Genomic DNA, 22,256 nt, shown 5'->3' with positions numbered 1-22,256 from the left:
CACTCTGCCACAGATAAATGAAGAGGATGGGAGCCCTTTAATATAATCATTTAAAGAGGTGACCATTCAGCTTTAAAGGGGTACTCTAGTAAAAAATCTTTTGCTTTCAAATCAACTGGTTTCAGAAAATTATATAGATTTGTAATTTACTAGTATTTATAAATCTCAATTCTTCCCATACTTATTAGCTGCTGCATGTCCTGCAGGAAATGTTATTTTCTTCCCAGTCTGACACAGTGCTCTCTGCTGCCACCTCTGTTCATGTCAGGAACTGTCCAGAGCAGCAGCAAATCCCCATAGAAAACCTCTCCTGCTTTGGACAGTTCCTGACATGGACAGAGATGACAGAAAAGAAAACACCACTTCCTGCAGGACATACAGCGGCTAATAAGTAAAAAGATTTTTAAATAGAAGTAAATTACAAATCTGTATAACTTTCTGCCATCAGTTGATTTGAAAGAGAAAGATTTTTCACTGGAGAACCCCTTTAAGCAGTTCTCCATCAATCCCATCAATACACTATATGATTTCGGTAGAATCCACAGCCATCACATCCCGATGAATCATCATCATCATCATCATCATCATCATCATCAGCCCATAGAACCGCAATACAACTAACATGTCCAGCGGATAGGACCGAACGTGATTAATGCTCAGGTCCTATTCACACAGTATGGCTCATGTTACTAGAGAATGAGGACATCTATACATCCCAGGACAAAACAATATACAGCAGCGCAATAACAATATATACACAGCACAATATATATAAGTTATGTTATAAATAAATATTTATACATATCTCCATCTCAGTATTGTAAATAGGGATAATAATAATAATAATAATAATAATAATAATAATAATAATATATATATATATATATATATATATATATATATATATATTTAGAATGTAATGAGTACAAGTGGGGAATAGTATGCTTATACTATATCTGACCTGGTAACTCTTCCACTTCCCCTGGTCTGTATATGATGAGTAATCCAGCCTCCTATATAGCAGCCACACAGCAGTCTCCCCCTGCATTCCTTTAGGGCCAGATACAACTTCATCAGACTAGTAACAAAGTAACCATCCAGCCCCTTCCAGGCAATGCATCCAGCTGTACCAAGTCCTCCAGTGCCAACCAAACCATTCATCATCATCATCATCATCATCTCCACTGAAATCCTCACTAATGTAAATCTTACTGTGCAGCCAGCTGTTCTGCTCTTAATCCAGAAAATTGCAGAAAATCTCCATACATAACAAAGTAACAAAGAGCTCTGTATATGAAGAGTGTAATGCATTCCTGTATATATTCCATATACATAGCTATATATATATATAAATAATTTCTTACCTGTAGCTGGAAAAAAATACTAGAAACAGTGAAGCCTACAATAGAAATATCCTTGGTTTGCTGTGAGGTCTCTTCTTCTTCTTCTTCTTCTTCTCCTCCTCCTGCTGTCTTGTGAGGAGCCTTGTCCACAATGCTGCAGGAGAAGTTCTCCCTCACTTATATACTCCCTCTCCAGCTTTGCTGTCAATCAGCCCCATAAGGAAGCACTTTCAAGAAGTTCGAAAAAAAAAAAAACAGCCCAGAGTGGAATGACATAATCCCCGTCAGAGCTGACACTATTCCCTGGCTGAGCAGAGGTGATGCTGCTGGAGGCTGGCCCCTTGTGTGTGTGTGAGGAGGGGCCACAGCCAGGGGCCAGGGGGGGTCATTGTGTGCAGGAGCTATAAATAAAGGGCAGGGGGACACAAGTCTCTGGGGTCTGTGATCCCTGCTGTCACCTACAATGTGGAGGGATCTGACCATGAACCTGGCAGAGAATAGACTGCTGCTGCTGATCTGGTGTCCTCACAATAGACTGCTGCTGCTGATCTGGTGTCCTCACAATAGACTGCTGCTGATCTAGTGTCCTCACAATAGACTGCTGCTGCTGATCTGGTGTCCTCACAATAGACTGCTGCTGCTGATCTAGTGTCCTCACAATAGACTGCTGCTGCTGATCTGGTGTCCTCACAATAGACTGCTGCTGATCTGGTGTCCTCACAATAGACTGCTGCTGCTGATCTAGTGTCCTCACAATAGACTGCTGCTGCTGATATAGTGTCCTCACAATAGACTGCTGCTGCTGCTGATCTAGTGTCCTCACAATAGACTGCTGCTGCTGATCTAGTGTCCTCACAATAGACTGCTGCTGCTGATCTAGTGTCCTCACAATAGACTGCTGCTGATCTGGTGTCCTCACAATAGACTGCTGCTGATCTGGTGTCCTCACAATAGACTGCTGCTGATCTCGTGTCCTCACAATAGACTGCTGCTGATCTAGTGTCCTCACAATAGACTGCTGCTGATCTGGTGTCCTCACATGGAGGAGTGTGCACAGTGACCCTGACACCCACTGCTCTGCTCTTATTATGTTATAAAGTTTATTGACTGAATAATGAAAAGTTTTTCAACTTTTATATGTGTTTACTGAAAGTGTATGGGATGGTTATATGTTCTTATGTGTTATATATTATATTATATGTTCTTATGTGTTATATATTATATTATATGTTATTTGTTCTTATGTGATATATATTATATTATATTATATTATATTATATGTTCTTATGTGTTATATATTATATGTTCTTATGTATTATATATTATATAATATGTTCTTATGTGTTATATATTATATGTTCTTATGTATTATATATTATATTATATGTTCTTATGTGTTATATATTATATTATATGTTCTTATGTATTATATATTATATTATATGTTATATGTTCTTATGTGTTATATATTATATGTTATATGTTCTTATGTGTTATATATTGTATGTTATATGTTCTTATGTGTTATATATTATATTATATGTTATATGTTCACATCTGCCCTGTAAATGCCTATGGGACTGATCCAGAAGCTGAAGAGCTATTTATTCACCTGACTTGACTTTATTCTGTGCTACAAAAAAAAACAAAAAAACATAGTGCTGGGTTTCAGGGGTTGGAGTCCCTTTTACTATTCACCAGACTATACAGTATATGTGACCATAAAGTGCAATAGATGCAGGTATAGATACATAGAAGAGACACCAAAACACATTTGGTTTTGAAACTGGAAGGGGTGACAACACAGGGAGGTGGTTGGGGCAATATATATATATATATATATATATATATATATATATATATATATAACAGACATGAAACAATATTCATCTTTCTTCCCCAAGTTTATGAAGAACCAGTAGTCTGATGTCACCATATAGGGTAAAGTGGTACCCTGGTGAAAACACAACTGGTGTGGTGAAAATGTAGGTGGCACTCACCGATGTAACCTTCTTTATTTCATATAACACACAAGCTAAAATGTAGCATGTGAGAGCAGGTGGGAGGACGCCCCATGCAGTAAGCAGTTACAGCCGTTTCACGCGCATGCGTGCGCTTCCTCAGTATCTATTGTTAGCACCAAAATAATAAAAGACACAAAAAGATACATCTTACCCAATGTAGTCGGCATGTCACATACTCAGCATATAATAGTATTGGACAGCAGTCAGGTTTGGACAGCACTGTCTTTGGTTGGCATATCACTTTTTGGGTTGGATTTTCTATATACTCCGTCCTATTGGTATGAGGGAGCCAAGTGCAAAAATCCAATGATGAGAATGAGAATGATTAAATCCTTTAAGTTGCAGTTATGATGTATTGCAGCGTGTCCAGGCAGACTATGTAAACCATCATAACCTCCCCCCGAGTGATGTGGAAGGATGCCGGCTGGAAGAAGGTTTATCCAGTGACTTTGATCTGTCTGTGGGTTTGAATGCTGTCGTCAGGAGGCTTACCCTAAAAAGACACCAACACAACAATACAATGGACTCTAAATGTTATAATCCCGACTGCTATATAAACTGATCAGAAAGCAGCATGCACATTCAGGGTCTGTTCACACAGAAGGAATCTGCAGCAGGTATGATGGTGACGATATCAATGTAACTAAATGATTAAACATATCATCAAATCTACTGCAGATCCTGTATATGTGGATGGAACCTCAATCTAACATTGAGGGAAAGAGACTTTCTTAAAGGGGTACTCCGGGCTAGGGGCATTTTTACTGTACGCCGAGTCCCGGCGCCGGCCATACAGTAAAAATGCCCCTAGCCTGGAGTACCCCTTTATCTCTAGCATCAGCTTTCTTTTTGTCAATTTTCTTTGTCAAGAAAAATGCAATTACAATCATTCATTGTGAATCACATTATTCAACAAAAATCGAGCATTTCAAGAGGTTTGCAGACACTCCCTTCATCAGATACAACACTGTGATATGGATAGTTTCCACAAATTTAAAGAAGCTTAAAGGGGAACTCTGGATAAGAACGATTTAACCCATAATCTAAGCTTGTAATAGGTTTCTATTAAATAAATTGGGCCATTTGGGAATTTCACCCAGCATGAATCCTGCCCTATTATATTACAGTACAGTACATTATATTACAATGTATCTCCTAGTAGTTACTATAAACTGTGCCTGAGCTCGGAGGTTTGAGTGCCAAGGGATCCACCATTGTTGCAAGGTTATCTGGATAAAACAACTTTTAAACTTACAGCCCGTGCCAAACGGGAGTATCTGTGCCCTAACTTTGCACCACCCCTCCGTCCCTCCTCCCCACCCTCTTCATCATTAGGAATGCCACTGGAACATTTTCTTCATGCTGAACATTGCACAGGTGTATTAACGATCCAGCCCATGTTCAGTATTCACACAGGTGAGGAATAGGAGACAATCTGCCTGGAGCATTCCTAATGATGAGGAGAGTGGGAAGGAGGGTACGGAGGGGTGGTACAAGGTTGGGGCACAGATACTCCCGTTTTGCACGGGCTACAAGTTTAAAAGTTGTTTTTTAGGACAATAACTGCATCACCTGCCGAACGGACCCCAGGACAGATCTTGGATTAAAAGCAGCTATCCAAAGGTACAAGGGGTTTGGGAGGGGTCAGATTGTGGGTACAGAGTCCTTTTAAAGGGGAACTCTGGTTAAGAAAAGGCTAACCCTGTTCAATCCCCACACATAATCTAAGCTTGCGTGTGATGTGCTGTCTGCAGCACATCCTGACTCACATCTTGAAGCTGCGGAAAATCCTCACTGCCTGCTCCACTCTGTCTCCTCTCCCCTGTCCACCCCCTCCCTTCTGAGACAGAGGTCACATGATCTCAGTCTCTTTTGTTGCCAGGCAAGGTATAACAACTTATCTGTAACCATGCCCACCACTGACATCACACAGTGGTCCCCTGGCCAAGGGTGGGGAAATAACAGCCTCTCCTGAGCAGTATAGGGGAAAGGAAACACTGTTGTTTTAGCTTTCTCTCTCTAATCTATCTAGAAACATAGAAGAACATCTATTTAAGTGAATAGATAGATAGATAGATAGATAGATAGATAGATTCAAATTGTGGTCATATATTATCAGAGGAGGGGAGCTCAAACCCCTGAAATGTGTCACCGGGGTTTTAGGAGTTAAGCCTCATGCACACTTAATGCGAATCACGGGACATGCGGGCCGTGAAGCTGCAAGGTCGAATCGCAGACATCCCGGCACAGGACTGTACAGGCCGCGCAATTGTGTCAGTACAGTCCTACAAAGATTGAAATACTTTCATCATCATGTAGCATTATGATGCCGGGAGGTCTGCAATTCCTCTGCACAAATTCACGGTCCGCATGAAGTCTTACAATACTAAATAAAGTCAAGTGGTCCCGGCCGAGATTATCCCGCCTTCATTTTGAGACAGACTCATCAGGGGGTAACAGCCCGCTCAGCCAATCACTGGCCATGGTGCTGCCTCTTCTCAGCCAGTGATTGGCTAAGCGGGCTGTCACCCCCAGGTGGGATCATCCCAGGGGAGAACATGGAAAGATAAGAATAGTCTGTTTGTTATTTTCTCAGCAATATATGAAAAATAGAGTGAGCAGAATACCCCTTTAAAGATAATTTCCCAGCTATCCATACCACTAGGACCCTAGATCCCTAGAATAGGAGACTACTCCTAGTGTGGTAGGCCCCTAATGGGAGAAGATGTACAGAGACATTGCTGAACATGCATACATCCTGCTGTATAGAACTCTATGTAAAATACTAAAACAGGTAGGTCAGCCGGACATAAAAATAAGAGGCACCTGGCATATCATATCATATATCATATCGGAGAAATCACATTTCCAAAGTTTCACTCATGTTTAATGAAATATAGAAAACAATGGTCCATCTGTAGATAGTCAGGTTGTTACTTGTCTCAATGTTCTTCTCAACACAGAACAGATTTGCTGCAGGCTGAGATGAGCGCAGTCTGTGTGGCCGGAGTGATTGATGGACCGAGTCTATGGAACTGACTCACCCTGTCATCCAGCAGACAAGCAGCATGCGTACAAGATGCTGTCACTTCATCCTTATACCGCCCATATGTCACTCGCTGAGAGGTAAAGTCACTATTACCCTCGGACCCTTTTTGTTCCCTAAATGTCCCTCTTTTTTAATGTGGAACATAGATGCACAGTACATGAATGAAAGTAGTATAATGCTCCAGAAACTGCAGCTCCTAACAATATACTAGGATTATTATTATTATTCATAATAATATTAACAACAACAACAACAATATTAATATTTATGTGTACAGCGTCAACTGGGGGTCACACAAGAGCTTACACACTAGGAGGAGGACTGGGGGGACACAGGAGCTTACAGACTAGGAGGACTGGGGGGGACACAGGAGCTTACAGACTAGGAGGACTGGGGGGGACACAGGAGCTTACAGACTAGTAGAACTGGGGGGACACAGGAGCTTACACACTAGGAGGAGGACTGGGGGGACACAGGAGCTTACAGACTAGGAGGACTGGGGGGGACACAGGAGCTTACAGACTAGGAGGACTGGGGGGGACACAGGAGCTTACAGACTAGGAGAACTGGGGGGACACAGGAGCTTACACACTAGGAGGAGGACTGGGGGGACACAGGAGCTTACAGACTAGGAGAACTGGGGGGACACAGGAGCTTACAGACTAGGAGGAGGACTGGGGGGACACAGGAGCTTATAGACTAGGAGGAGGACTGGGGGGACACAGGAGCTTACAGACTAGGAGGACTGGGGGACACAGGAGCTTACAGACTAGGAGGACTGGGGGGGACACAGGAGCTTACAGACTAGGAGGAGGACTGGGGGACACAGGAGCTTACAGACTAGGAGGACTGGGGGGGCACAGGAGCTTACAGACTAGGAGGAGGACTGGGGGGACACAGGAGCTTACAGACTAGGAGGACTGGGGGACACAGGAGCTTACAGACTAGGAGGACTGGGGGGACACAGGAGCTTACAGACTAGGAGGAGGACTGGGGGGACACAGGAGCTTACAGACTAGGAGGAGGACTGGGGGGGGACACAGGAGCTTACAGACTAGGAGGAGGACTGGGGGGACACAGGAGCTTACAGACTAGGAGGAGGACTGGGGGGACACAGGAGCTTACAGACTAGGAGGACTGGGGGGACACAGGAGCTTACAGACTAGGAGGAGGACTGGGGGACACAGGAGCTTACAGACTAGGAGGACTGGGGGGACACAGGAGCTTACAGACTAGGAGGACTGGGGGGGACACAGGAGCTTACAGACTAGGAGGACTGGGGGACACAGGAGCTTACACACTAGGAGGAGGACTGGGGGGGGACACAGGAGCTTACAGACTAGGAGGAGGACTGGGGGACACAGGAGCTTACAGACTAGGAGGACTGGGGGACACAGGAGCTTACAGACTAGGAGGACTGGGGGGACACAGGAAATTACAGACTAGGAGGAGGACTGGGGGGGGACACAGGATCTTACAGACTAGGAGGAGGACTGGGGGGACATAGGAGCTTACAGACTAGGAGGACTGGGGGGACACAGGAGCTTACAGACTAGGAGGACTGGGGGACATAGGAGTTTACAGACTAGGAGGAGGACTGGGGGGGATAGGAGCTTACAGACTAGGAGGAGGACTGGGGGGGCACAGGAGCTTACAGACTAGGAGGAGGACTGGGGGGGCACAGGAGCTTACAGACTAGGAGGAGGACTGGGGGGACACAGGAGCTTACACACTAGGAGGAGGACTGGGGGGACACAGGAGCTTACAGACTAGGAGGACTGGGGGGGGACACAAGAGCTTACAGACTATGAGGAGGACTGGGGGGACACAGGAGCTTACAGACTAGGAGGAGTGGGGGGACATAGGAGCTTACAGACTAGGAGGAGGACTGGGGGGGACACAAGAGCTTACAGACTAGGAGGACTGGGGGGGGACACAGGAGCTTACAGACTAGGAGGACTGGGGGACATAGAAGCTTACAGACTAGGAGGACTGGGGGGGACACAGGAGCTTACAGACTAGGAGGACTGGGGGGACACAGGAGCTTACAGACTAGGAGGACTGGGGGGACACAGGAGCTTACACACTAGGAGGAGGACTGGGGGGACACAGGAGCTTACAGACTAGGAGGAGGACTGGGGGGACACAGGAGCTTACAGACTAGGAGGACTGGGGGACATAGAAGCTTACAGACTAGGAGGACTGGGGGGGACACAGGAGCTTACAGACTAGGAGGACTGGGGGGACATAGGAGCTTACACACTAGGAGGACTGGGGGGACACAGGAGCTTACACACTAGGAGGAGGACTGGGGGGACACAGGAGCTTACACACTAGGAGGAGGACTGGGGGGACACAGGAGCTTACAGACTAGGAGGACTGGGGGGACACAGGAGCTTACACACTAGGAGGACTGGGGGGACACAGGAGCTTACACACTAGGAGGAGGACTGGGGGGACACAGGAGCTTACAGACTAGGAGGACTGGGGGGGACACAACAGCTTACAGACTAGGAGGACTGGGGGGACTGCAATATCAATTTTTAATCTTTAAAATGTTCTATATTCAGATGTAAAGATGGGCAAGCACCAAGATATTGAAAACAATAGGAGACTCAAGTACTCACCCAGATGCCCCTCTGAAAGTACCTGGTTAATCGGAAAGTCACAGTCTAGCCCCCTGGAAGTTAAGTTAACCCTCTGGGGCCAGACTGTACTCTTCTGTGGGGAATGTATACACTTACCCCTCAAGACTTCTTTCTGTCTTCATTTTTGCCGTTCAGCCAATCAGTGGCTGCAGTCCCTCCTCAGCTGCTGATTGGCTGAGCAGCGATAAGGAAGACAGAAAGAAGTCCAGAGCGGTAAGTATACTTTCCCCACTATGTATATAAATATGTGTGGAAAAATAATCTTGCATATAATGAACCATAAGGATCCCTATGTTGTCTGTGTTACAAACTGGGATTAAACATGATTTAGAGATGAGCGCAACTGCAGCACGGTCAAGTCCGATTCTTCAACATTTGATTACCGGTGGCTGAAGAAGTTGGATGCATCCCTAGGGAGTCCAGGAAAACATGGATATAGCCAAAGGCCATAGGCCTGGAGAGTTTTGGTGGTTGACTCGGATTCACAGTCCCCATAAAGTAGGTCTGAGAACTGCACAAAAGGAAGATCCCTATTATAAACTGGTGCAGTACATCCAGAACCAAGAGATGTTTATTGAGCTCATGTACAGACAGACCATGGACCACAGACGTGTATTTAAAAATGGTATTAAAAGTCTAATAGGAGTCATACAGGTGACTGCATCCCTACGGCCCTATTATACTCATTATAAAGAGTTTTCGGCGGCGGACGTACATGGCGCTGTGAGAGCACCTTCTTGGTATTCAGAAACTTACGGGGTCACAAGACCTTCAAAATGACTGTGGAAGTACATCAAGAACTTCATCGCTTTGTAAATATTGTTCCAACCAAGGAGATATAGCCGGTAAGGAGAAAATTATCCGTTTCCTGGCAAGGCAATTTTTTTTTGAAAAAAATGAATTCTTGAACAACTGATGTTTGAAGTTTTTGACTGTCTGTGCGGTTTACTGTGGGCTGCTCTTTAAAGGAGTACTCTAGATGCCAGAAGTTAAAAGATTTGTAAATCTCCAGTCTTCCAGTACTTATCAGCTGCTGTATGTCCTGCAGGAAGTGATGTATTCTTTCCAGTCTGACAGAGTGCTCTCTGCTGCCACCTCTGTCCATGTCAGGAACTCTCCAGAGCAGGAGAGGTTTTCTATTGGGATTTGCTGCTACTCTGGACAGTTCCTGATATGGACAGAGGTGGCAGCAGAGAGCACTGTGTCAGACTGGAAAGAATACACCATTTCCGGCAGGACATACAGCAGATGATAAGTACTGGAAGACTGGAGATTTTTCAAATAGAAGCAAATTACAAATCTATATAACTTTCTGATACCAAAAACATTATCCAGAGTATCCCTTTAATAAAGGAAACTATATCACATGAAAGGAAGTCGGTATGTTGACCTCCGCTCAGTGACAGAACAACCTGCAGCTGATACAAGGCACTGTGTAACATGACTGCACTCAGGTCCTTTGTGATGTTACCTCCTGTCTGTATCTGTCAGTCAAATGATTTAGCGTTTAGTCTTCTAACACTTCGGCTAGGCTACATTTTCCTTCTGAATGAGGAGCACAATGGCAGAAAGATTCTTACATTCACAGCATGTCAGTCCATGTGGAGAATTTTCTGCTGTTTCCCGATTGGCCCAGATTTTTCAAGCTGCCTGAAGCCAACACAGCAACCAATCACATCAGGTTTTATATCCCAACGAGATCTGGTAAAGTCAAACAAATCTGTGTAACTTTCTGACACCAGTTGATTTGAAAGAAAAAGATTTTCGCTGGATAACCCCTCTAATAAATAACCTGTATAATTTACAGTATGTGGATAGTGGGTAAAACAAGGACAGGTCAGGCGGTATTACTGATTCCAGGGAAGGTTGCACTTGGTACAAACTACAGAATTGTTTTACTACTGCTGGATATTTGGATATTTATTTCCCTAAGGCTATGTTCACACAACGTTCTTTTTAGGTAAAGAACGGACGCTGATTGCAATTGCCTCAGCGTCCGTTCTTTACTGCAGGGAATCTGGGAATCAGTCAGTACTATGGGCTCCAAGTTCTCCCTAACTACACAGTAACTGTAACAAATAGTGTGAGCTCCTCCAGGAGAAGTGTAAGTAGGAGATGCCATAAAACTGCCAATAGAACAAGGACACTGAACGATCTGTACTGTTCATAATTGTACTTCTTGTTGGTTTATCTATAAAGAAAATATATATAAAAAAATATGGGTTTCACAAAATGCAATAAATGAGTTGCCAGAAAACAAAATAAATGACAGGATGTAGGGATATTCATTAGGAATGTACAGAAGATTACTGATGAGGCAACTGGACTAATAGCTAATGCTTGTGTCTGTTCAGATTTGTAATTTACTTCTATTAAAAAGTCTCAAGTTTTTCAGTACGTATCAGCTGCTGTATGTCCTGCAGGAAGTGGTGTATTCTTTCCAGTCTGACACAGTGCTCTCTGCTGCCACCTCTGTCCATGTCAGGAACAAATTCCTATAGAAAACCTCACCTGCTCTGCAGACTGGAGAGAATACATCACTTACTGCAGGACATACAGCAGCTGATAAGTACTGGAAGACTGGAGATTTTTTTAGCAGAAATAAATGACAAATCTCTGGTACTTTCTAGCACCAATTGATTTAAACGAATTTTTGTGTGTGATATACTGCTTTAATCTGTCACATCCAATTCAGGTCCCAAACTTGCTGACACATTGCACCTTTCATAAAATGAAACTGTACTTCCATACAATAGAAAATGTTTTTTAACCCCTTCAAGACCGAGCTCATTGATGCCTGGATGTCCGGGTCAAATTAATGCAATTTTCCTCCCCGCCTTCTAAGAGCCATAGCGCTTTTATTTTTCCACCTACAGAGCTGGTTGGGGCATCATTTTTGTGCAATATGATCTCTATTAATATCATATTGGTGTAACTGAAATTTTTTTTATTGCTTTTTAGTAAATTTTTTTCTGATATATAATTTTTAGAAATCAGCAATCCTGGTGTGTTTTTTTCCTCTTTTTACGCTGTTCATCGTGCGGGAAAAATAATGTTATATTTTAATAGATCAAACAATTCTGCACACCAAGATATGTAATATGTTTATTTATTTAATTATTTTTAATATTTAGCTTTTTATTATGGGCAAGGAGGTATATTAAACTTTTATGGGGGGGGGGGGGTTGAATACTTTTAAAAACTTTATTTTATTACACTTTTTTTACCCTTTTTTTTTACTGTAAAACATGCAATCAATGGCATAGCTTAGCATAGATCAGTGTTATCGGCCATCTATGCATAGAGCCTGCCTGAGAGCACACTCTATGCCTGGATGGCCGATCCGACAGGACAGAGGTAAGTTGATTACCCCCGCCTGTCGGTACAAGCTGCGGGGATCCCGATCACTCAGTGACAGGAGCTTGTCCTGTCACTGAGTATCTTAAACGTCGCAATCGCTATAGATAGCGGCATTTAAGGGGTTAAAGAGAGGCAGCTGTGGGATCGCAGTTGCCTCTCATTACCCTCAGCTCCCGGGACACTGATGTGTGCGGGACTACTCTCACTGCAGCGGTCCCGCACACATCAAACCCCTTCACAGTCAGGAACGTACATATATACATTCCTACTGCACGGGGTATGTGCAGTAGGAACGTTTATATAGAGATTGCTGACGGGAAGGGGTTAATCTCTGCTGCAAGCTGGAATGTCTCCTCTCTCCCCTTCCTGGAATCCCAGCAGGGTCAGGTATGGGAGAGAGAGGAGGTGTTTTTATGTTCCGGAAGCACAGACAGACATATGAAAGGTACCATGTGCCTCCTTGATTGAACACTTTCAGCAGTTTGGAACATGAATTATAGTTAACAGATTTACTTAAAATCCACAATGAAATGTATTTATTGATCAAGGGTAAGACATCCTCACAAGGTAAAGAGAGTCGCATGCACAGAAACTCTAAAGTGGTCTTTATACTGGTCTAGACATGGGGGAGATTTATCAAACATGGTGTAAAGTGAAACTGGCTCAGTCGCCCCCGGCAACCAATCAGATTCCACCTTTCATTCCTCACAGACTCTTTGGAAAATGAAAGGTGGAATCTGATTGGTTGCTAGGGGCAACTGAGTCAGTTTCACTTTACACCATGTTTGATAAATCTCCCCCATAGTCCCTACCTATAGGTACCTAAAGGCATTAGGGTATCTGTACCTAGGCCCAAACCAGTGTCAGAGAGCTATACAGATTTGTACATGGCTTCTATTTTACAACCTCCAGTCGTCCAGTACTTATCAGCTGCTGTATTCCCTGCAGAAAGTGGTGTATTATTTTCAGTCTGACACAGTGCTCTCTGCTGCCACCTCTGTCCATGTCAGGAACTGTCCAGAACAGCAGCAAATCCCCATAGAAAACCTCTCCTGCTCTCCAGACTGGAAAGAATACAGCACTCCCTGCATGACATACAGCATCTGATAAATACTGGAGGACTTGAGAATTTTTTTTTAAAGAAGTAAATTACAAATCTCTGGAACTTTCTGGCACCAGTTGATTTGAAGGAAAAAAAATTCTATACTGTGTGTGTTGCCATCCGATTGGGAATAGACCGTGAGCTAAATAAATCAGTAGTGTAAATGTTATGGGTGAAGGTAACATTGGTAGATCACAGTGGAATACCCAGACTGGATATCACAGCACATGGTCCCGCCATGTTTCTAGGAAGCAGAGCTCTGAGGAAGAAGAGGGTATCATGAATACCAGCTAGAGCATAGGCAATAGGACTGTCCTGAAGGAAACCTAGATTACTTTATTCATTGGAAGCTTATGATGAAATTTGCAGAACATAGAAAGCAAAATTTATTGTTCTTTTAACGCACACTATACTTAAGGACTCCCTCCCAGGGTGGAGAAGCTGTAAACATATATTCCCCTCATTTATGAGTTCCATTTAGCTGGGGGTTTTAGAGAGCGTTGTGTAGAGAGCGGAGTCTGGAATTCATTAGCATGTGTGAGTATGGCTGTGTGTGCTGAAGGCAGCCGCTAACCTCCACCTCTCGTGTCACTCAAGAAGGTCTGGACTTCTAAGGGCTTGAAGAAGTCACACATTCCTTACAGATTTAGCAGAATGCGGGGAAGGAGAAGAAGAGATGAATTCCGGTCTGCTCCAGTCCTCCTGGTGCTTTATACTCTCTTCCTTTCTGCTCAGAATTATAGAGCATTGGGTAACGGAGCTGATGAATCACGCACTGATAAATGATTATTTCTTCAGATACTTAAGCTGCTTCCTCCAAGGAATTTTTTTTACCTTGATCTTTTTTTCTTATCATAACATTTCCCAGAACTCCAGCGCTGTCCTGTTCTCCGCTGTCTGTAAAGAGACGCGTGTAAATTACTTGGAGGAAATCGTAGACACGTCACCACCGAGTAACTAGATAAACTGGACGTCATAAAGGCTAATGGCAGGGGCCGTGACTATCACAGGAGCTGCCATAGTGGCTGCTATGGGGCCCGCCTCATCAGGGGGCCCAGTATATTGCAGGAGTGGGCCCCCTGATGCAGCAGGCCCCATAGCAGCCGCTATGCCATCGCCATTTGCAGCACCTGGTGACCGAGCGGCCCGGGCCTTTATGGATGCTGGTGGCACAGTCCTTTTTTTAAACCTCTGCTCTCTTCCTGCACTCGACGCTGATCTATTCCCAAGTACCGCCAAGGTATGAAGTTCTGGGGGTAGGCCCGCCGCCCCCTAGTGTGACATTCTCCTCTCCTCTCTTTGACATACCTCCATTGAATCTAAAGGGAGGGGTTTTGCCATACTGGGGGCCAACGGGCCCCCCCCAGTGCTTCATGCCCAGCCAGTGCACGGGAATAGACCGGCACCGTGCGCAGGAACCAGGCGGCGGTTTAAAAAAAAAGGACCAAAGCACAGGCCTCCCCGGGCCGGCAACTGTCTGTTAATTTAACCCCTTAAGGACCGGGCCTAAAATGGCCTTAAGGACCGAGCAAATTTTATGAATATGACCAGTGTCACTTTATTCATTAATAACTTCGGGATGCTTTTACCTATCTGGCTGATTCTGAGAATGTTTTCTCGTGACATATTGTACTTCACATTTGTAGTAAATTGGAGTCAATACTTATAACGAATCTTTATGGAAAAAAAAACAAAAAAAACAAAATAACATAAAAAAAATTGTGAAAAATTGCATTTTTCCAACTTTGACATTTTCTGCATTTACAGAAAATGGTTATGCCACATAAATTATATATTAAATAGCATTACCAACATGTCTATGTTGGCAGCATTTATTAAACTATCTTTTATTGTTTTTAGACAACAGGAAGCTTAAAACATTAGCAGCAAATTTCCAAATTTTCTGTAAAATTTCAAAATCAGATTTTTTTTAGGGACCTGTTCAGGTTTGCTATGTTCACACTATGTATATTTCAGGCAGTATTTGGTCCTCATGTCAGGTCCTCATAGCAACCAAAACCAGGAGTGGATAGAAAACACAGAAAGGATCTGTTCACATAATGTTGTAATTGAGTGGATGGCCGTCATTTAATGGCAAATATTTGCTGTTATTTTAAAACAACGGCTGTTATGTTGAAATAATGGAAGTTATTTACTGTTATATGGCGGCCATCCACTCAATTTCACCATTGTGTGAACAGATCCTTTCTGTGTTTTTAATCCACTCCTGGTTTTGGTTGCAATACTGACTGAAATATACTGACTGAAATATACGTAGTGTGAACTCAGCCTTAGGCTATGTTCACACTACGTATATTTCAGTCAGTATTGTGGTCCTCATATTGCAACCAAAACCAGGAGTGGATTAAAAACACAGAAAGGATCTGTTCACACAATGTTGAAACTGAGTGGATGGCCGCCATTTAATGGCAAATATTTGCTGCTATTATAAAACAACGGCTGTTATATTGAAATAATGGCCGTTATTTACTGTTATATGGCGGCAATCCACTCAATTTCAACATTGTGTGAACAGATCCTTTCTGTGTTTTTAATCCACTCCTGGTTTTGGTTGCAATACTGACTGAAATATACTGACTGAAATATACGTAGTGTGAACGCAGCCTCAAAGTGTATTTGAGGGGATTGTATGTTAGAAAGCCCCACAAAGCACGCCATTTCAGAAACTGCATCCCCCACACTCTGCAAAAGCATATCCAGAAAGTTTTTTTAACCCTTTAGGGGAGTCACAGAAATAAAAGTGTGGAAGAAATTTGAAAATTTAAATTTTCTGTGCAGAGATTTTATTGTAATCCAATATCTTTCATAATTGTAAATCTATTACCAGAGAAATGCACCCCAATATTGATTGCCCCGTTTCTGCAGTTTATAGAAATACCCCATATGTGGCCCTATTGCGCTATTTGACGCAACCACAAGCCTCAGATATAAAAGGAGCGCCTAGTGAATTTCAACGCCTCCATTATATTTGGTCATTTTTGACTGTACCACTTCAGGTTGGCAGAGGCTCTGGGGTGCCAAAGCCTAAAAAACACCCCTAAAGGGACACCATTTAGAAAACTGCACCCCTCAAGGAATGTAACAAGGGGTGCGGTGAGCATCTGGACCCCACAGGTGCTTCACAGGTGCTGCATGGAATGCATAGAATGGAGTCTATGACACGGGTAGAGACATGCGCCCGCATCAGTCCGCCGGCAGGTGCCAGCTGCGGAAAGCACAAAGGGTTATCCTTCACCATTCCGCAGTGTGCACGTATCCTAAATCTGTAAGTGTACCCTGAGGTACGCTCACAGAGTTTGGAGAATTTCACGTCATACCGTGATCTCTTATTGGGACGGTACTGGTGGAAAAGACGTGTCTGGGGGGCAGCGTACGCTACGCTACCCCCAGATACGTCACTGGATGATGAGGATGAATGGAGGAAAAAAGGATCCCCCCCATTCATCCTCACTGGCTGTTTCGTGTCGGAGACAATAATAGTGTATGCGTCCGCCGACGAAAACACCCTGGGGGCCATTTTTATATGGGGATTGGTATATGGGGTATGTAAATGTGTAGTGGTGTAGAGTAAAACTTTATTTTGTGTAGTGTAATAGTGATTTTTGCATTTTTTTTTACATTTAATATAAAAAAAAAAAAAACTATGCCAAAAAAGGTACTTATCAGCAGAAAGGAGGAGTTGCTGATTGGCTGCGCACTTACATGCGATGCTGATCAGCACTCAGCGGCGATAGGGTGCGGTAAATAAAAAATAAAAACTTTCTACAACCCTATAGCTACTGATAAGTGTATTATATACACTTATCAGCCGCTAGGGGGCAGTAGGACGTAAATTCCGGAAATAGCCGAAGTTTGACGACGAGGGAGCCGAAGATTGTCGAAGGGGACTGACGGAAAAAGCTGAAGACGCCGACAAAGAAAAGGGCGCGATCGGGACCCGGAAGACACAATCAGGACGCTGGATCAGATGAGTATGGGTCAATACCTGCTCTGGACACGTCAGCTACCTAGCTATATCTTGGGGGAATTAGATCGCCGTGATCGTCAGCCAATAGCGGCGATTGTCGGCAATGGGGGGGGGGTATAACCACCTCTGTGCCGCAAGCTATGATGGCCTGCTATACATTATAGCAGGCCATCTTCCCCGATCACTGTGTGTGTAAATGTACGTCTGTTTGCGTTAAGGCACGGACTTCGGTACATTATGCCAGCAGTCATTAAGGGGTTAAAAGGCCCATAGTGATGTAACTGTTGGTACATTTGCTTTAACTGCTCCTGACGAGCACTTGCAGTTAAGCGCAGTACTGTTCTGCCAATCACTGGGCAGCACTGTGCCTCCGACCTGTGCCTCCAAGTCCACTCCCATCCCTCCTCAGTGCTCCGGCACATGAGTGACATCACTCTTGTGCTCGTAGAGTGGGGAGAGAAACGCTGCAGAGCCAGATGATAGGGGGATGCCTACATAGGGAGGAGGGGGGTTACTACAAAGGGAGATGCCTACATGGAGGGCACTATCTACTGGGGGGGCACACAATACACTGGGGGGAGGGGAGTACTAGGAAAGATGCAGCAGGATTTGTGGTCAGTTGGGGGCCTCATCAAATGTTTGCTATGGGGCCCAGCCATTTCTACCTATTCCCCTGGCTAATGGACTACTCTTTCTTCTCTGTCTCCTTTCTGATGAAAAGTTTAAAGATTTCAATAAACTACCACATTTTTCATTTTATAAGATGCATTTTTCAGAACAAAAAAAGTATGTGTCTTATATTCTGGAGACCGGAGGCCCATTGCTGAGTCAGTGACCTGTGCAGCGACTGATAGCCTCACCTTCCTGTCCCTTCTCCTGCCGGACCCCGATCTGTGAGATCAGCGCCGGGCAGGGCAGGAATCTGGAGGTGATGTGGATCACATCCAGATTCCTAAAATGTAAAAGCCCCTGGTAAAATTACCCAGAACAGAGCTGAAGCACCTGCAGGACCTTCAGTGATGTCACAGTCACGTGATAAGACACGACTGTAAAAAGTGTACACTACATATACGGTAGGTAAGGACAATCTGTATTAAAACATGTGTGTGCATGTGCTGTTTGTGTATGGTATTGTAGAAGAGGTGTGTATATGTATATTGATACAGCATTGTAAATGACTGCGGGAATGTTTTTATAGCATTGGTGTGTGTGTTTTGCTGTAGCAGATCTGGGTGTGCATGATGTAGCAGAGCTGTTTGTGTATTGCACTTGCAGCAGAGCTGTGTATGTGTGGGTATTCTGTACTGTGGATAGTGTTAAAGTGGTCCTGTCATTTTAATACACAATGACCCCTTCACTGCCTTAGAAAGTTTAATTAGCATGAAATATATTTTTTTTCAGTTGTCTAAACCAGGGGTGCGTCTAGTAAAGCAAAAAATATTGTACATACAATTGTGCTCTCAAAGTGTCTCTGTCGTTATAACTTTCAAAGCCTAAAAGTAGATGTGATATAAAGCAAGTTTTGCAATTTATATTCATTATTTTTTATTTATTTTTTATTTATCATGGAAAACATAGGACTTCCTGTTTAGACTTTTTTTTCCAAAATAGTCCAAACACAGGAAGTGCCACATTTCCCAAGTAATCTGCACTCTCAGAGAAAGCAGTCATATGAATGATAGAAACATGAAGCCGTGACACTGTACAGCTCAGAAGTCACGTATTTAGTCTCTGGACCTGGATTCAGTAAGTATAGCTGTTATATAGCAGCCTGCAGGAGACTGGACCTGGATACAGTAAGTATAGCTGTTATATAGCAGGATTCAGGTGACTGGACCTGGATACAGTAAGTATAGCTGTTATATAGCAGCCTTCAGGAGACTGGACCTGGATACAGTAAGTATAGCTGTTATATAGCTGCCTTCAGGAGACTGGACCTGGATACAGTAAGTATAGCTGTTATATAGCTGCCTTCAGGAGACTGGACCTGGATACAGTAAGTATAGCTGTTATATAGCAGCCTTCAGGAGACTGGACCTGGATACAGTAAGTATAGCTGTTATATAGCAGCCTTCAGGAGACTGGACCTGGATACAGTAAGTATAGCTGTTATATAGCAGCCTTCAGGAGACTGGACCTGGATACAGTAAGTATAGCTGTTATATAGCGGTCTTCAGGAGACTGGACCTGGATACAGTAAGTATAGCTGTTATATAGCAGCCTTCAGGAGACTGGACCTGGATACAGTAAGTATAGCTGTTATATAGCGGTCTTCAGGAGACTGGACCTGGATACAGTAAGTATAGCTGTTATATAGCGGTCTTCAGGAGACTGGACCTGGATACAGTAAGTATAGCTGTTATATAGCAGCCTTCAGGAGACTGGACCTGGATACAGTAGGTGATAAGTACTGAAAAACAATATTTTTTAAATAGAAGTAAATTACAAATCTCTGCCACTTTCTGGCACCAGTGGATTTGAAAGAAAAAGAAAATTGGTGAACTTCCCCTTTAAATGGTCCATAGATAAATTTGCCCTTATTTCACATCATTGTTTTAGCAATTATATTTACAGTGATTAATACTTTTCATGTATCCTGTTATGGAACTGGTTGTATGTTCTTTTCTAAAGTTAGCAGGAAGCTACTGGACTTCTGATGTGTGATATGTGTCCATATTAAGTACGTGTACAGGGTGACCTGGCGTTTCTTTTGATGTCAGTTTTTTAGGCTTGTGCGTTGATTTTTAGCACTTTTAGTATCATTCCTGACCATCGTGGCTCGTAGTTCTCTGTTCTGTGTGTATCGCTCATTGCATTCTTCTGATTTGGTGAGTCAGCTTTGGCGCGGGGAAATAGACAAAGAACAGATTCTTCTCATTATTAATTACAATTTACTTTTTCCTTTTCGCTTTACAGGAAATACAAATGTTATATTTCAATCCTTGAAGGGATTCTTAAAGAAAGGGCATAGCTGTCATTTTCTTACTGTATTCTATTACCATGAAAAGAATACAAAACACATAGGAGACCAAGGTCCATAGGGAAATCAGGTGTCTTTCCGTGACCATGTGATGGATACAAATGGAAGAGTAATTAGCATAAATAACAAGTGCTCCATTAATTCGTGATTAAAGGGGTACTCCGGCGCTGATAAAAAAAAAAAAAAAATCAATCATTCAGTTTTTACATTTACCATACCTCTGGAGTCTCCATTTTAATTTCCCGATGTTTGCAGGTCCCTGAAGCTCGAGTTAGTGTCTTCATTTTTTCTTTACTTCCTGGTTTGGGCTTTCCCATGATGCACTTTGTCTCCTGTGATGTCCAACTGACTCGGTAGAACTGTTAGATGGCTTACATCTTGTTCAGCCAATCAGAGCTAAGCAACCTGAATCATCTAACAAAGGAAGGCTGGCCTAACAGGGCTTAGACCCACCTCCCTCTTGATGATGTCATTGTCACAAAATGACCCTTGACATTTGACCCTTTTCCTAAATTAATTGAATCACTGACACTGCCGTATCCTTAGGGGTTGGACCTTAGGCTATTATTATTGTTGGGCTATGTCCTCCCAGAAACTAGCATTTGCACAACCCTGCCCTTTATAATGTAACAATCTAATGAAAATTGGATTGTTGGATGGATACCGGTGCGCTTACTGACCTCCCATTGATTGTTGGACACCTTTCCCACTGGTCTACGCTGCTTCTAGCCCCAGATTCAACCATTTACAAATAATTCTAGTTTAACATCATGGCACCTGGCCAAAAAACTACATCTCTCAGCATGCATTGCACCTCAGAGCCGACTGCCTGGTACCCGTCCCTGTCTTGTAGTATCTGCCCAACTTTGGCTCCATCTGCTTCTGCTTTGCATAGTATTTACAGTATCTATCTAATTACAGTATCTATCTATCTATCTATATGAAACAACAGTGTCTCCTTTCCCCTATACTACTCAGGAGACGCTGTTTTTTCCCCACCTTTGGCCAGGTGATCACTGTGTGATGTCAGTGGTGGGCAGGGTAACAGATGAATTGTTACAGCTTGTCTGTCAACAGAAGAGACAGAGATCATGTGGGAGGGGGAGGACAGAGGAGTGGAGACAGAGTAGAGCAGGCAGTGAGGATTTTCAGCAGCTTCGGGCTATGTTCACACTAGGTTAAAAAAAAAAAAAAAAAGGCGTCTGCTTTTTCTTTTTAAAATAGCGCCTGTTATTACAGCATTTTAAATTACTTCAATGAAATGCATTGAAGTCAATTGAATGACAGTCGCCCAATGCACACAGGACAAAATAATGATTATGACAATTATTTGCTGACTTTTTTTTTTTTCAATAGTGACCCAGCCCCTTATAAAATATGCTCTGCCAAAAATCACCCCAGCCTGGAGATCTCCTTTAAGTCTCGGAGTGGCCCTTTATTGGTTCTGACCTAGACAAGTGTCCTATTTTGTTATAAACAAAACCCTTGTTTGCTTTTTCCCATTCCACTTACTGTTTATTGGTAGAGGGTGAATAAAATCTAATCTAGTTATGCTCACTAAAAAAACAGAAAGTGCAACAGCAACTTACAGGTGCAAGCGCTTACCTTATATACTCCCCCCGATGTACACACAATAAAAACCTGCTCTATAGATATTAAAAAATGAGGATCTTAGCAAATAGCAACTATTTGATCAAACAGAGTGTACCATGTCACCATGTTAAGGTGTCCTCTGAGACATGGTCCCTACTCTAACATTCTC

General features: G+C 43.3%; 1 protein-coding gene across 1 annotated transcript in view; it reads right to left on the bottom strand.

The window, feature by feature from the left end:
- Positions 1 to 1,480, bottom strand: part of THBS2 (thrombospondin 2) — a 61,265-nt gene extending 59,785 nt beyond the window's left edge. The window contains exon 1 of the mRNA XM_069954388.1: positions 1,365 to 1,480. The gene's annotated coding sequence lies outside the window, so the exon portion shown is untranslated. The remainder of the gene's footprint in view (positions 1 to 1,364) is intronic.
- Positions 1,481 to 22,256: the final 20,776 nt, after the last annotated feature.

This window comes from Dendropsophus ebraccatus, chromosome 15, assembly GCF_027789765.1.
Source record: "Dendropsophus ebraccatus isolate aDenEbr1 chromosome 15, aDenEbr1.pat, whole genome shotgun sequence".
In the NCBI taxonomy this organism is placed as follows: domain Eukaryota; kingdom Metazoa; phylum Chordata; class Amphibia; order Anura; family Hylidae; genus Dendropsophus; species Dendropsophus ebraccatus.
The sequence above is the reverse complement of the archived record's forward strand: the minus strand, read 5'-3'. Positions and strand labels throughout refer to the sequence as shown.